Source organism: Bos mutus, chromosome 16 (genome assembly GCF_027580195.1).
Source record: "Bos mutus isolate GX-2022 chromosome 16, NWIPB_WYAK_1.1, whole genome shotgun sequence".
NCBI lineage: Eukaryota > Metazoa > Chordata > Mammalia > Artiodactyla > Bovidae > Bos > Bos mutus.
This window is the reverse complement of record NC_091632.1, coordinates 7,766,759-7,780,350: the sequence shown is the minus strand read 5'-3', so window position 1 is coordinate 7,780,350 and position 13,592 is coordinate 7,766,759. Positions and strand designations below refer to the sequence as shown.

Genomic DNA, 13,592 nt, shown 5'->3' with positions numbered 1-13,592 from the left:
CCTGATAACTCAGCTGGTAAAGAATCCACCTGCAATGCAGGAGACCCCAGTTCGATTCCTGGGTTGGGAAGATCCACTGGAGGAGAGATAGGCTACCCACTCCAGTATTCTTGGGCTTCCCTTGTGGCTCAGCTTGTAAAGAATCCACCTGCAATGCAGGAGACCCCAGTTTGATCCCTGGGTTGGGAAGATCCCCTGGAGAAGGGAAATGCTACCCACTCCAGTATTCTGGCCTGGAGAATTCCATGGACTGTATAGTCCATGAGGTCACAAAGAGTCAGACACAACTGAGCAACTTTCACTTTCACTTATCTAATATAAAAACACAGATACATACAGCTACATGTTTATAAAAATTTGGATTATATTCTTACAACGTTAATATTTATTAAAATTTAGTTCAATTTAATTTGTTTTTATTAAGTGTTTAAGTGCAGTTATATTAAAGAACTAAGAATGGAAACATGTGCAGGAGCCAGATCTTAATCTCCAGGATTTTGCCATCTGGTAGGAGATAGATAGGGGGATCCCTCATAGCTCAGTTGGTGAAGAATTCAACTGCAATGCAGGAGACCCTGGTTCGATTCCTTGGTATGGAAGGGATAGGCTACCCACTCTAGTATTCTTGGGCTTCCCTTATTGCTCAGCCAGTAAAGAATCTGCCTGCAATGCGGGAGACCTGGGTTTGATCCCTGGGTTGGGAAGATCCCCTGAAGAAGGGAAAAGCTACCCATTCCAGGATTCTGGCCTGGAGAACTCCATGGACTGTATGATCCATGGGGTCACAAAGAGTCGGATGTGACTGAGCGACTTTCACTTCACTTCACTTTGGGAGATAGATATGTGTACAACAAAGTATACGACAGCATTTGTCCTTGTCTATCTCAAGGACGTTTGACTAGACTTGATGTCACATTAGGATTCCATGAGCGTGGGTGTGAGTGTTGTATTGTATGTATGTGTGTGTGTGTCTGTGGCCACCTGTGTGGTGAGCAGTTGCTCAGAAGAGGGATGAAGACATTCCAGCTGGAGTGAGTGATGCAGAGGCAGAAACATGGAGCATGCACTCAAGGAGCAGCTGGGGCCCAAGAGCAGGACGTGACTGAGCACAGATGGGGCAGCGTGCTGGGCCCGGCGTGGCTGCAGGGGGGCATCCATGGAGGGGCTGGGAGGAACATGGCGGGTGAGAGTGGACAGGAGGCGGGTGGAGGTGGGCTGGGGGGGGACATGGAAGGCCAGCCAGCGATTACAGACCTTAGAATAAAGCCTCTGCGTCCCTAAGGAGACATCTGAAGGGTGTAAGCCCAAGAATCATGTAAATGAATCTGTAACCCAGAGCTGTAGCTATGCTGGCAGTGTGGATGGCGAGGTCAAATGGGAAGAGACCAGCCTGGAGGCAGAGGGGCTCATACTCAGGCTGCCCCATTAGCTGAGGGTGAGGATCAGCAGAAACTGAACTGAGAGGCCATGGGCATGAGGGTTAGGATGTCCTCAGGGGCAGACTGCCTGGTCTATACCCATACACTAGACTGTGACATCGGGAGTCTCATGAGCCTCTCTGTGCCTTGAGGATAATAATAGGGCTGCTCCTCGTGGGGTTGTTGGGATAAAGTGAGTTGGTGTCTTTATAGTGTCACTACAGGTGGTGAACAGTGGCTGACACTCAGTCAGAGTTCTGCATTTGCTGAACAAAAAGTGGACAGAACTAAACACATAAGGCAGGAGATATTAAACAAGTCAGATACGGGGCAATCTCAGGAGGTCTGACAGCGTGTGTTGATTTTTGCAGATCTGGCCGCAACCCTGAATTTGCCAGCTTCGGTGTAGATTGTTGCACTGGGGCGTGAGAAGGAAAGCAGAGCATCCATGGTTTAGAGGGAAAAAGTAAGTTCAGCGGAAAATACTGTTTAGATTTGGTTTTGTCTGTTTTTTTTTTTTTTTAATCAGTCCTACAAGACAGGATTGAAGAGACTTGGTGTGAAAATAATTTATATACAAAGCCAGAGGAGCTGGGTGACCCACAAGCTTATGTGGGCATCACTGAGGCTTGGGTTATTCTGAGTTAATAGACTCGCGATGCTTGCCCTGCACTCAGCCCGAGCCGGACTGCATTCTAAGGTGCAGTGTTAAATTGCCAGCCCCCCGTGAACTCTGGCGTTTACGCTCTGAAACGTAGCCAGAGAACGGGGACACAGAAAGGACTCACAGCCGCGTCTGTCCCTAGTTCGAGGTCCCGGAGTTTTTGGTCTCTGTGTCCCCACAGCACCTCGCCTCTGCTGCTTGTGTAACGTAACGTACCTCACACTCTGGTGGAGATAATTACACCACTTCCAGTATATCACAGTCCTGTTTTTCATTAGTGAGCACCTACTGTATGCCTGACATAGTCAGGGGTAGTTCACAAAAATTACTGCATTCAGTTCCTATAGCAAACTTAGGTGGAAAGTATCATCAATAATCAGTCATGGAATGGACTCTCTCTGAGTATATAAATATAAGATAAACATAGGACACTAGAACTGAGATGGGCAGTTCAGCTCAGTCGTGTCCGACTCCCTGCGACCCCATGAATTGCAGCACGCCAGGCCTCCCTGTCCATCACCAACTCCCGGAGCTTGCTCAAACTCATGCCCATTGAGTCGGTGATGCCATCCAACCATCTCATCCTCTGTCGTCCCCTTCTCCTCCGCCTTCAATCTTTCCTAGCATCAGGGTCTTTTCCAGTGAGTCAGTTCTTCCCATCAAGTGGCCGTCTGAAAGAGGTAGGGGGCTATATGGGTCTTGTAATTAATACACTTAGATAAAATTTCAATCCGAAGAAAGCTTGATCGTTTGTAGAGGCATAGGAAAAGAAAACCCGTAGAAATGAGCAAGTCTTGAATTTTCTGGTCCCGGCAGCCCAGGCTCTCATCAAGGGAGAGACGATGGAAAGCTGGCAGCACCGGGCTCCCACTGTTTCTGCTCCCACGACAGAATCAGCTTTTTGGCACAGTGAGTGCGTCCAGATTCTTCCAGGGGTGGGACGCTGTTAAATACCCAGTTCTTTGCACTGCTTCCTTCTGTTTGCGTACTCAACACCGCGTTCTCACCCCACACGAGGAAGAAGCATTGATTGTGAAGGTACTTTCATCGCACTTGACAGCAGTTTTTCCTGAGGAGTCAGTGCACTGTTTCCTGATGAGGTTTTGGCTCTGCGAGCAGCTTGACTGCAGGAGCGCGTTGCTGTGCAGACGGCCAGCACCCGCGTCTGGTCTGGGTGACAGGGGTCCCCCACTGTAAATCGCGAGCCAGCACTCCAGCGCCTGAGCCCATCTTGTGGATGCTTCTGTGCTCGTGAATCAGGCTGGCAAGGTCTGCTCACCCCTTGATATGACAGGAGTTAGTCTTCCAAGCAGTACGCCAGACCACACTGCTGGTTTCTTTTAGATCACATTGATGTGGTGTGTACATATATACACATGTATATATATGTATATTATATTTTAAACTTATTGTTTGCTAAATGTTTATTATAGTTGATTTATAATGCTGTGTTAGGTTCAGATGTACAGTGAAGTGAATCAGCTGTACGTATCCACATATCCACTCTTTTAGATTCTTTCCCATACAGCTCACTACAGAGTATTGAGAAGAGTCCCTGTGCTACGTGGTGGTTTCTTGTTAGTTGCCTGTTTTACATATAGTGTGTGTATGTGTCAATCCTGGCTTATCCCACCCCGCCCCCAGCTTTCCCCTGGAAACGCTGTTTGTTTTCTACATCTGTTGCTCTATTTCTACTTTGTAAGTTTATTTGTACCCTTTTTAGATTCCACATGTAGGTGATATCCTATGATATCTGTCTTACTCTGTCCAACTTACTTCCTTCAGTGTGACAATCTATGGGCCCACCCATGTTGCTGCAATGGCTTATTCCATTCTTTTTCACAGCTGAGTGTATTCCACTGTGTATGTGTACCAGTCTTCTTCATCCATAACTCTGCCGTGGGCATTTAGGTTGCCTCCATGTCCTGGCTGTTGTAAATAGTGCTTCAGTGAGCATGGGGCATGTATGTTTTCAAATTATATTTGTTTTGTTATGTGAAATAAAGCATGATGTACACTCTAAGCTGCATGAGATCCACATCTTTTTTGTTCACCACTGTTTATGGTTGGTGATACCCTGACATGTGTCAGAAGCTTCATGACTGACTAATCAGCACATTTTGCCAAAGAAAAACTGGAGAATGTAAGTGAGCAAGAAGACAACAGACAGGCTCAGATACGTGGAGACAAGACTAGAGACAGCCCTGGCCAGGGGCAGTGAAACGTTTCTGTAAAGAGCTAGTCAATATTCTGGTCTTACCAGCCTGCAATATGGTGTCTGTCACACTGCTCAGTTCTGCGGTAGTGTGTGAAAACTGCCGCAGGTAATATGTAAATGAAAGAGAGTGGCTACATTCCAGTAAAACCTGAAATAGGTAACGGGCCACATTTGGCTCATGGGCTGTAGTTTGCTGACCTCTTATCTAGACTGCTACACTCTGGAGGAAGGATGATGAGATATTGAACCTTATATTCCTAAATGCTAAATACACACTGCATTGGAAGGAACCCAAGGTTGAAGAATGTTGGGGAATATTTATCACATACAATCTCGTATCTACGCACTCCCTTACCTCCTCTCTCCTACCATGAGTAAGTTCCCTCAGAGGGTCCAGAGGGTACTTCACAAAGACATTGAGAAAGGCACCAGGGAGGGTCACTGACATTCTTGAGAGACTGCAGGGCTGTGCTCTGTGGACGGAGGATCTGCTTTGGGGGTGGGCTCTTTACCTCAGGGGTATCGTGGGGGCCTGGAGAGGCCAAGACCAATGTGGAAGCACTTCACTGCCAAGAACGCGATGGCACAGTGACCACAAAGGGAGGTGGGGAGGACATGGCAATCAGAGTTGTGACCTTCAGCAGCCCACCAGGCCCCTCTGTCCATGGGATTCTCCAGACAATCATACTGGAGTGGGTTGTGAATCCCTTCTCCAGGGAATCTTCCCACCCAGACATAGAACCTGGGTCTCCTGCATTGCAGTCAGATTCTTTACCATCTGAACACTAGGGAAGCCCTGTGGTCTTTTATGCTGGCTAGTTAAAAATACAGGGTCTGAAAGCAAATAATTAAAGTTGGAGAATCACCTCTTGTTATTATATAAAATGGACCATTTGAATAACTTAGACTTCCCAAATCTGGAACGTTAGGCTCTCGTGATTTTGATATCTTAGTTCTCAGGAAAGAAAAGTTTCTACCGGAGACTCAACAGTGCAGTTCCACTGAGTGGGGAATCGAATTTCCACCTAACGATACTGGGCTCCTCGTGACACTGAAATCACAGGCAAAGAAGGGGAGGTCTCTGCTGGAGTTACTGACTCTGATTACTAAGGAGAAAGTGAATGGTTGAAGCAAAATGGGAGTAGGAAACACTATATCCAGATTCCGGGAGATGTTAGGTCAGGAACGTCTTAAGTCTTTGCTTGTTCCTTTTTCTGTAGTAAAATTTAAAAGAACACTGGAGCAACAGAATAAACACAATGCTTATAATTATTCATATCCTGGCAAATAAAGTTGTGTGCACACTAACAGGTATAGATCTGTTAGGACAGGTATAGACTGGCTGAGGACCAAAGGACAAGGGATAGACAGAACAAGAAAGATATGAACATCATCTGTTTTTGTACACTGAAATTTACAATTGCCCATAGCAACTAAGCTATATTTTCCACACAGTTTATATAGAATAATTAAAATTTCCATTTATTAGCCTTTCCCCTACTCTTTTATGTAGTGGTTGCTTTTAGTGGTAAACTTCATCTTTATGTTATAAAATATTCGGGTGGAGGTTTGAGTGAATTAGAAGAGGAATAACATCATTCAGAGATGGGTATGGTAACTTCTGGAACTTTGTATCTGCTCTTTTGGGGGAGATAGAGTTTTTGTTTTTATGAGTGATCATTGCATCTTGCCAGGAAGATGCATGAAGCTGTGGGCTGCTATAGTGGTGTGTGTGCGCTCAGTCGCGTCTGACTCTCTGCGACCCCACGGACTGTATGTAGCCCACCAGGATCCCCTGTCCAAGGGATTTCCCAGGCAAGAATACTGGAGTGGGTTGCCATTTCCTTCTCCAGGAGATATTCCTGACCCAGAGACGGAACCCATGCCTCCCGCGTCGCCTGCATTAGCAGGCAGATTCCTTATCACTAGACCGTCTGGGAAGTGTTGCTATACGGATGTTTAAATAAAGGTGAGAGAATACATAGGTATGCTGAGGAGCTAAAAAAGCAGATTTTGCTAGTTATCTGTCTGTTGTGTCTTAGCATCAGCTTTACCTTTACTTTACTTTATGAAGCTGGGGTTGGGATTCTGTAAGTTACATTTTCCAGACTACTTTGTAAACCTCTTTCCAGTTGGTTTTTGCCAATGGCAGTCACTGACAGCAGGCAGGACGGAGAGGGAAGAGGAAGAAGGATTTGTGTTCTGTTCTGAGCTCTGACAGCTTTCCGCAGGCAGTCAAGGATCAGATCAGATCAGATCAGTCGCTCAGTCATGTCCGACTCTTTGCAACCCCATGAATTGCAGCACGCCAGGCCTCCCTGTCCATCACCAATTCCCGGAGTTCACTGAGACTCATGTCCATCGAGTCAGTGATGCCATCCAGCCATCTCATCCTCTGTCGTCCCCTTCTCCTCTTGCCCCCAATCCCTCCCAGCATCAGAGTCTTTTCCAATGAGTCAACTCTTCATATGAGGTGGCCAAAGTACTGGAATTTCAGCTTTAGCATCATTCCTTCCAAAGAAATCCCAGGGCTGATCTCCTTCAGAATGGACTGGTTGGATCTCCTTGCAGTCCAAGGGACTCTCAAGAGTCTTCTCCAACACCACAGTTCAAAAGCATCAATTCTTCAGCGCTCAGCCTTCTTCACAGTCCAACTCTCACATCCATACATGACCACAGGAAAAACCATAGCCTTGACTAGACAAACCTTTGTTGGCAAAGTAATGTCTCTGCTTTTGAATATGCTATCTAGGTTGGTCATAACTTTCCTTCCAAGGAGTAAGCGTCTTTTAATTTCATGGCTGCAGTCACCATCTGCAGTGATTTTGGAGCCCAGAAAAATAAAGTCTGACACTGTTTCCACTGTTTCCCCATCTTTCCCATGAAGTGATGGGACCAGAAGCCATGATCTTAGTTTTCTGAATGTTGAGCTTTAAGCCAACTTTTTCGCTCTCCTCTTTCACTTTCATCAGGAGGCTTTTTAGTTCCTCTTTACTTTCTGCCATAAGGGTGGTGTCATCTGCATATCTGAGGTTATTGATATTTCTCCCGGCAATCTTGATTCCAGCTTGTGTTTCTTCCAGTCCAGCGTTTCTCATGATGTACTCTGCATATAAGTTAAATAAACAGGGTGACAATATACAGCCTTGACGTACTCTTTTTCCTATTTGGAACCAGTCTGTTGTTCCATATCCAGTTCTAATTGTTGCTTCCTGACCTCCATACAAATTTCTCAATAGGCAGATCAGGTGGTCTGGTATTCCCATCTCTTTCAGAATTTTCCACAGTTTATTGTGATCCACACAGTCAAGGATAGCTAAGGCCCTATTCTTCAGCCTCACTGCACTCTCATCGGAGAAGGCAATGGCACCCCACTCCAGTACTGTTGCCTGGAAAATCCCATGGATGGAGGAGCCTGGTGGGCTGCTGTCTATGGGGTCGCAAAGAGTGGACACGACTGAGCGACTTCACTTTCACTTTTCACTTTCATGCACTGGAGAAGGAAATGGCAGCCCACTCCAGTGTTCTTGCCTGGAGAATCCCAGGGACGGGGGAGCCTGGTGGGCTGCCGTCTATGGGGTCGCACGGAGTCGGACACGACTGAAGCGACTTAGCAGCAGCAGCAGGGGCAGTAATGCTTCCTGCAGATACTAATAACTGGTGACGCAGCATCCTAACCTTTAGCCTTTCAACTCTTAGCAGTCAATTCTCTGTATTAAACCCTACTTGCTTGAGATTCCCGGAGAAGGCAATGGCAACCCACTCCAGTACTCTTGCCTGGAAAATCCCATGGATGGAGGAGCCTGGTGGGCTGCAGTCCATGGGGTCGCTAAGAGTCGGACACGACTGAGCGACTTCACTTTCACTTTTCACTTTAATGCACTGGAGAAGGAAATGGCAACCCCCTCCAGTGTTCTTGCCTGGAGAATCCCAGGGACGGCGGGGCCTGGTGGGCTGCCATCTATGGGGTTGCACAGAGTCAGACAGGACTGAAGCGACTTAGCAGCAGCAGCAGCAGCAGCTTGAGATTCCTACTATACTTAGTCTCAGTTTTTAACTTGCAGGGCTAGCGCCTGGCTGGTACTCTACTTGAGGACAGGCATTCTCTCTGTTTGGTCTTTGATTCTTGGCTCTTAGCCCAACACTTGACACACTGCTCTGCTGAATAAAGACAAAAGGTGAGGTGCAACAAGTTTAAACAACATTGGAAGCACTGCCAAGTTGACAGAAGATGGGTTTTCAAGTTGTGTCTGGTTATACTAGAACTGGTGGTTCAGATGGCAAAGAATCTGCCTGCTATGTGGGAGACCCAGATTCAATCCTTCAGTTGAGAAGATCCCTTGGAGGAGGCCATGGCAACTCACTCCAGTATTCTTGCCTGGCGAATCCATGGACAGAGGAGCCTGGCAGGCTATAGTAAGTTCAGTTCAATCTCTCAGTCATGTCCAACTCTTTGCGACCCCATGGACTGCAGCATGCCAGGCTTCCCTGTCCATCACCAACTCCCAGAGTTCCCTCAAACTCATGTCCATTGAGTCTGTGATACCATCCAACCATCTCATCCTCTGCCATCCCCTTCTATTCCTGCCTTCAATCTTTTCCAGCATCAGGGTCTTTCCAGTGAGTCAGTTCTTTGCGTCAGGTGGCCAAAGTATTGGAGTTTCAGCTTCAGCATCAATTCTTCCAATGAATATTCAGGACTGATTTCCTTTAGGATGGACTGGTTAGATCTCCTTGCAGTCCAAGAGTCTTCTCCAACACCACAGTTCAAAAGTATCAATTCTTCAGTGCTCAGCTTTCTTTATAGTCCAACGCTCACATCCATACATGACTACTGGGAAAACCATATCTTTGACTAGATGGACCTTTGTTGGCAAAGTAACGTCTCTGCTTTCTAATATGCTATATAGGCTGGTCATAACTTTCTTCCAAGGAGTAAGTGTCTTTTAATTTCATGGCTCCAGTTACCATCTGCAGTGATTTCAGAACCCAAGAAAATAAAGTCTGTCACTGTTTACACTGTTTCCTTCATCTATTTGCTATGAAGTGATGGGACCGAATGCCATGATCTTAGTTTTCTGAATGTTGAGTTTTAAGCCAACTTTTTCACTCTCCTCTTTCACTTTCATCAAGAGTGAAAGAGTGAAAATAGTGGACAGCCTGGCGTGCTGCAGTCCATGGGGTCGCAAAGAGTTGGACACGACTGAGACTGAACTGAACTATTTCATCAAGTAAAAATAGTACTTTCAACTCACTTTCATCAAGAGGCTCTTCAGTTCTTCTTCACTTTCTGCCATAAGGGTGGTGTCATCTGCATATCTGAGGTTATTGATATTTCTCCCAGCAATCTTGACTCCAGCTTTGTGCTTCTTCCAGCCCAGCGTTTCTCATGATGTACTCTGCATATAAGTTAAATAAGCAGGGTGACAGCATACAGCCTTGATGTACTCCTTTCCCAATCTAGAATCAGTCTGTTGTTGCATGTCCAGTTCTAACTGTTGCTTTTTGACCTGCATACAGGTTTTGCAGGAGGCAGGTAAGGTGGTCTGGTATTCCCATCTCTTGAGGAATTTTCCACAGTTTATTGTGATCCACACAGTCACAGGCTTTGGCATAGTCAATAAAGCAGTAGACATTTTTCTAGAACACCCTGGCTCTTTTGATGATCCAACAGATGTTGGCAATTTGATCTCTGGTTTGTCTGCCTTTTATAAATCCAGCTTGAATATCTGGAAGTTCACAGTTCACATACTGTTGAAGCCTGGCTTGGTAAGTCCATAGAGTTGCAAAGAGTTGAACATAACTGAGTGACTAGCACTTTCATTTTTCATACTAGAAATTAAGATTTCAATCCAACATAAGGATAAAATTTCTATTTCCATTAGCTGAATAAGCTGCCTACAAAACACCAAACTGCCCATTGCTGGAATTATTGAAGCAGAAGTTAAGTGCCACCTTGTTAGAGATGCTGCAGAGGACAGTTCTTTAAAGGTGCTGAAGATTAAACAGCATGATGTTTGGATTACCTTCTAGAACTAAGATTCCATGATCCTTGTCTATGAAATAAGTTCTAGTTCAACTCCAGTATGTTCTTTCTCTTGATAATGACAGACGCTCTTACAACACAGGAGAATGGTAATCATTTATATATTTATATAGTGCTTGACCATTTGCAAAATGCCTCAGATTCCTGTTCTTTAAATTTCACCAGTTTGTGTGAGTAAAAAGTATAGTAATTATGTTTCAGATGGGAAAACTGAGGCTCTGAAGGTACAGAGCCTTGTTTATCTTTAAAAAAAAAGTCAAGATTGTAACTAGAGCTCTGTGTTTGGACTCTTTAAACTCTGTCCTTGTGTGTGTGTGTGTGTGTGTGTGTGTGCATATGTGCACACATGTGTGAGAGAAAACTCAGAGGGCACCAAGATAGACTCTGGAACTTCTGAATCCCTAGAGGCTTTGAACTTTGATTTGTAAAAAATTTTAATGTCACTTTCCAAACGATTATTCCTGTTTCCTAGTACAAAATATATTTTAAAATCTAGCCATTTGCCCAAAATTCCAAGAACAGCTGAGTTTTTAAAAGAATGTTTTCTTTACTAAAAAGCAAATAACCTACTCTGTACTGGTGGAATACCCATTTCTGAAATTTTGAGGTTAGGACTATTCCTGGCTTTTGACCTTTCTTTTGCCTTTGGCTCAGTGGTTCTCTGGGTTTAGTTTTACATGTGAGAATGAGACGGTGTAACCTTCTGATTTTATGTGTGCAAAAACAAAGGAGTGACACCAAGCAAATACTTCTGCTAAAATGTGGAGGTTATGGGAGCATTCTTTGGCACCAGTATCTGGAGAAGTCAGACTTTTCTGACCCCCCAAAACAATGTGGCATTTAAACACTGAATGCACACAAGCACTTAGTGTTCATTAAAATTAGTAACAGGAAGCACAGAGCTTTGGAAGTCTGCTCGATGCTGAACTCAACACCAGGAGCTTAATATGCATTTGAACTAGGTGTAGTTTTAGGCCCAGGAGACATCTTGTACACTTATAAATATTCTCTGGTTCAGACATACCCTCCTAAATTTAAACACTGAACTACATACGATTATATTTTGTGTATTTACCATGGCAACAAACAAATATAAGCATACACCTCTATTCGGTAACATTTTCTGTGACATTATTAGAATTAATGAGCACTGATTTCAGGGGGAAAAAAAAACAGTAGGCCCAGATCTATTTTCCACTTGCTGGGTAATATTTGAAACTGCTTCTCCTACGTGTCTGCAGTGATATAAAAATACGCAGTACTGTCTGTCCCCAAGGGCCTCCCTCCGAGGGGCAGGATGACCGGCCTCTCAGGTGGAGCAGGGTAAGAAACCCGCCTGCCAATGCAGGAGACGTGAGCTCCATCCCTGGGTCAGGAAGATATGCTGGAGAAGGAAAGGCAACCCACTCCAGTATTCTTGCTGGGAAAAATCCCATGGATAGACGAGCCTGGTGGGCTGCAGTCCATGGCGTATCAAAGAGCTGGACACAACTGAGCGGCAAAACCAGTACTAAGAGGAGGATGGGCCTCTTGGATGTTCAGTCAGCACCCAGACCAAATCCATGGAATGAACAAAAGATAGAACAGGAGTTAAACCAAAGGCTTAGAGGACCCCAATAACTTCTGAGTTATTCTGCCATACTCAAGAAGGTGGTCCATCTATTTTCTTAAATTATCAAGCAAATAGCCATTGCCTCTTCCCATTGAAAAGTAAGTGATTTTGGAAGGTTATGCTGGATAACACTGGAGTTATCATTCTAATTCTTCCCATTCTGGAATTACCTTTACATCTTTTACTCATTTTTATATATTGAGTGCCTATTCTTTTTGACACTAAGGTTATGCTATGTGATAAAATAGATCAGGGAGAGGGAAAGAGGCCAAGATGGCAGAGCAGGAAGACCCTGAGCTCGCCTCGTCCCATGGACACACAAAATTACAACTCTTTACAGAGCAGTTATTAACAAGAGTGATGTAAAGACCAGCAGAAGACATCTTCTATAGCCACAGTTGTAAAGAAGCAGCCACGAGGAGATGAGGAGGCGGGCTGGAAATGCAGTACAGTTGTGACCCAGACCCCTGGATATGTGGCCCATAAATGAGATAAGAGTGTTACTCAGTTGTGTCTTTTTTCCGATTCCATGGTCTATAGCAGCCAGGCTGCTATGTACATGGGATTTCCAGGCAAGAATACTGGAATGGGTAGCCATTCCCCACTTCAGGGGATCTTCCTGACCCAGGGACCAAACCCATGTCTCCTGCATTACAGGCAGATTCTTTACCGCTTGAGCCGTTAGGAAACCCAGACCCTTGGGAAGGTGGCCCACAAATAAGAGGCTAAGAACAACGGCAGAAGTTCTCCCAAAGAGCCAGAGGTCTGAGCCCCACATCAAGCTCCCCAGTCGGGGCGTCTTGCACCAGGAAGACAGTCCCGGGACACTTGGCTTTGGGTCCAGCAGGGCGTGCTTTCTGAGAGCCAGAGGGCCATGGGAAATGGAGACCCCACTATTAAATGGCTCAGGATATCTTGTGTGGGGGAACTTAGTCTTTCCATTCTCCTTTTTTCTGTAGTAAAATTTAAAAGAAAGCTAGAGCAACAGAATAAATACAGTGCTTCTGATAATCCATATTCTTGAAAGAAAGTTGTATGTCATTCTAACAGGTTCAATCCCTAGGTTGGGAAGAGCCCCTGGAGAAGAGAATGGCAACCCGCTCTGGTATTCTTGCCTGGAAAATTCCATGGACAGAGGAACCGGGGCTTGGGCTACCGTTCACGGGGTTGCGAAGATTCAGACGTGACTGAGTGACCAACAAAAACAACCAATAGGTAAGAACATGATCAGAAAGAGCAAGGAAGACGTGAGCATCATCTGTGTTCTTGAGACCAGGGTTACAGCTTATGACTGAAGCAGCTAAGCGTTTTTTTCTTCATACTATTTCATATATATGAACAAAAATGTCCTTTTTATAACCTTTCCCCTATCTTTTTATGTAGTGGTTGCTCTTAATGGTAAACTTGGTCTTTGTGTTACAGAATAACCAAAACAATCTGGAGAATGAAGAACAAAGCTAGAGATATCACACTCTTGATTTCAAACTACACTACGGCTAAAGAAATCAAATGGTAGTGCAGAAAAACAGACACGTCGATCAGTGGAACAAAGTAGAGAGCTCAGAGAGGAACTCAAGCTCATATAGGCAATGAATCTATGACAAAGAAGGCAAAAATACACAATGCAGAAAGGA

At 45.0% G+C, this 13,592-nt stretch overlaps 1 long non-coding RNA gene across 1 annotated transcript; it reads left to right on the top strand.

The window, feature by feature from the left end:
- The first annotated feature begins 1,781 nt into the window (after positions 1 to 1,781).
- LOC138991166 (uncharacterized) lies at positions 1,782 to 13,167 on the top strand. The gene is made up of 3 exons (XR_011467129.1): positions 1,782 to 1,884; positions 2,899 to 2,991; positions 13,009 to 13,167. It is a non-coding gene; the product is annotated as an uncharacterized lncRNA (long non-coding RNA).
- Positions 13,168 to 13,592: the final 425 nt, after the last annotated feature.